General features: G+C 33.7%; 1 non-coding gene across 1 annotated transcript; it reads left to right on the forward strand.

Annotated features, from left to right (window-relative positions):
• Nucleotides 1-291: 291 nt before the first annotated feature.
• Nucleotides 292-395, forward strand: LOC121101776. Its single transcript, XR_005833811.1, has one exon. It is a non-coding gene; the product is annotated as a U6 spliceosomal RNA (small nuclear RNA).
• The last annotated feature ends 2928 nt before the right edge of the window (nt 396-3323 follow it).

The following is a 3323-nucleotide window of genomic DNA, read 5'->3' on the forward strand; positions in this document are numbered from 1 at the left end:
TCAGAAAAGTGAGAGGACACTGTTAACAGTCACTGAAATTAAGAATACTCAACATGAGGTAAATTTGAAGAAGAAAAGGAAAGCTAGCTGAATTCATATTTGAACATCATGAGATTACTAATGTTGTTCACGAAACATGCAAAGGCATAATTCAGTGGACCCTGAAAGACAAAGGTTTGGTGCTTAAGAGAGAATTTGGAGCTGCCAAAGTAGATTTTGGATAACTACGGTATATATAAGTGATAAAGAGAAACTGTGGGCATACATGAAGTCACTAGAAGTAAAAATACAGTGCTCACTTTGGCAGCACATATACTAAAATTGGAACGATACAGAGATTAGCATGGTCCCTGAACAAGGATGACACACAAATTCGTGAAGCATTCCATATTTTTTAATCTGTGGATATAGTATTTTGTGAATGATCTTTTCAATAAAAGAAAACCTTACAGAAAAAAAGAAATAAAAATATAGTGAGAGAAGATAATTAAGGCTACCCTAGAACTCTTTAACAGTTGAATAGATAATTTATTCTTACTAGTCCTAGCCAGATTGCATCAGACAATAAAAAAATCAATGAAAAAGTTTATTTACAAATAATGTCTGAAGATATTATACCATTCTTTCTTAACTTTAAACCTAGTGAAGTTTTCATATAGTTAATCCAGAAAATTTTCTGTTGGGAGATTAAGTCTGGAGGGAAAATTTTGTACCAATAGCATAGAATCCAGAGTTCTCATTTATATGGTCGAACAGTTTACCTAGGATAACCATTGATTTGTTCTGTTTTTTAAAATCTAGGTCATTAGTATGAATTTAATTTTTAATATGGTAAGCTGCAAGAAAATTAAACTCCTCTAAGAAAACAAGCCAAGAGAGTCCCAAAATATAATCAGGGTGGAAAACTGCTCTTGGGGAATGTGAGGTATAGTTAAATCCCCCAGGATTAGCCTTATTCCCAACTTTAATGTATCCTAATATTAAAGATTTTTGTAAAAAACTACATCCCAAAGACATAGTCCAAGATTCGACAAATAAATAACAAATTATTTCTTTCTATTTAAATGTTCAGGTATTTGTAGATAAAAACTACATTTTAGATTTTTTTAAACTAACACCATGATTACATAGTGTAATATTGCATATATGCTACAAAATACTATATATTTGACAACAAAAACACATTATTTGTACTTAAATAAAGATTGTAATAATCAGTCACCATCACTGTTTAAAATGGATCCGGGGCACGTGGGTGGCTCAGTTGGTTAAATGCCTGCCTTCCGCTCAGGTCACCATCCTGGGGTTTTGGGATTGAGCCCCACATCAGACTCCCTGCTCAATGGGGAGTCTACTTTTCCCTCTCCTTCTGCCCCTCCTCCACTCATGTTCTCTCTCTCTCTCTCTCTCTGTTTCTCTCTCTCAAATAATTAAAATCTTTAAAAAAATGAAAATAGATTAAAAATTAGTATGGGCAGCATCTGAATTTCTAATGAAGAGTTAACTGCGTTATTCAGAAAAAGATTATTTCAATACGAGTAGCTCCAATCACAGCAAGATAATTTCCCAGTAAACATTTCCTATGTGGGTAGTATATGTGAAGGGCAACAAACCTTTCTATAAAGATGGAAAATATTTTAGGCTCTGCAGTTCATACCATCTGAAATCTGTCCTTGTAGTGCAAAAACAGCTGTAGAAAATACATACAGGAACAAGTGTGCCTAGTGTTTAAAAAGAAATAAAAAGCCATATATACAGCCACTTAATTTTGATTTCCTATAATTTTCATGTGTCACGCAATAGGATACTTCTGATTTTTTTCAATATTGAGGGGTATAAAATACTCTTAGTTCACCATGCGAAACAAAGAAAAACAGGCAGAAGGTCACATTGGGCATTCGGACTATAGCTTGCTGACTTCTGATCTAGTACCTAAAATCTCCGTGAGTTTTCTTTCAAACTGAATGTATGCAAGCAGCATATATGCAGGCTAAGATTGAGTTCTCTGGATTCTTAAAACTCTGAGGTGGGAGCAGTGTGACTTTTTTCCCTCTCACATCTTTCTATTCCTCTTATTTGACATAGAATAAATGATTTCGTTGTTGTTCTGTGTTCCGTAGCCTCAAAAACATAGGTTTTTGGAATGACTGCATGTATGTGTGACTAAATAAAAATATTACAGCATTTCTATTCTGGCAGGGCACTAGACACAACCCAAAATCAAATGACTCAGTTTTCTTTTTTCCCAACACTTTTAATGTAGCTATATTATAAGAAACCCAGTTTCTTCACTGATGTTCACTTAACCCACAATGTGTAAGCATAATCAGTTTAAAATTCCATATCCATTTTAATTGTTCCCAAAGGAGCATAATAACAGAGTTTATCATAGGGTCAGAATAAATAAAGTACCTTATTGGTTCTGTGCTTACAATGCTTAGGCATTTAAAGACAAGTTTTTTATGACCATAAAGCACAATTATTATAAATTATGCCATTATTTAATAAATATATGTATATAAAAACCAGATAATTATATTGATTTTGTTTTAGCTACTTAATAGTGTACTGACCATTGGAACATTTGTTTCCCTGAATCATGCATTTAGTTGTGCTAACATTTCTAGATATGTAATTATTCAGGTGATAATAGTTTTATAGACCTTGATATATTAAAGCATAATGGTTAAGAGAATCAGGTCTGCAATTAAACAAAACTACAGATCTCAGATCAGATCCATTTCTTACTAGCTATGTGACCTTGTACAATTTACTTATCTGTGACTTGTTTTCCTCTTTGCATGGAGGCAGCAATTGCTAGCTCAGAGGAAGTTAACACTTAAAAAAGTTAATATGTACAAGTTGTTCACAATAGTTTCTGGTGAATTTTAAGAACTTAATACATGTGAGCTTTTTACATATATTTAAGTAAGTCAATAAAATATTGTCATAAACATGCCTATTTTTAGTTATCTATTTCATCCCACTCAGCAAATATAATATAGGAGAAAATAATTAGGAGCCATTAGAGAAGATTTCAGACAAATTGGTCCATGCATTAAGAATATTTTTACATCGGGGCACCTGGGTGGTGCAGTCATTAAGCATCTGCCTTCGGCTCAGGGCGTGATCCCAGCGTTTTGGGATCGAGCCCCACGTCAGGCTTCTCCGCTAGGAGCCTGCTTCTCCCTCTCCCACTTCCCCTGCTGTGTTCCTTCTCTCGCTGGCTGTCTCTGTCAAATAAATAAACTAAAAAAAATCTTTAAAAAAAAAAAAAAGAATATTTTTACATCATACAAGTAACCTACATTGGAAATGAGATC

This window comes from Ursus maritimus, unplaced genomic scaffold (genome assembly GCF_017311325.1).
Source record: "Ursus maritimus isolate PB19 unplaced genomic scaffold, ASM1731132v1 scaffold_9, whole genome shotgun sequence".
Classification (NCBI taxonomy): domain Eukaryota; kingdom Metazoa; phylum Chordata; class Mammalia; order Carnivora; family Ursidae; genus Ursus; species Ursus maritimus.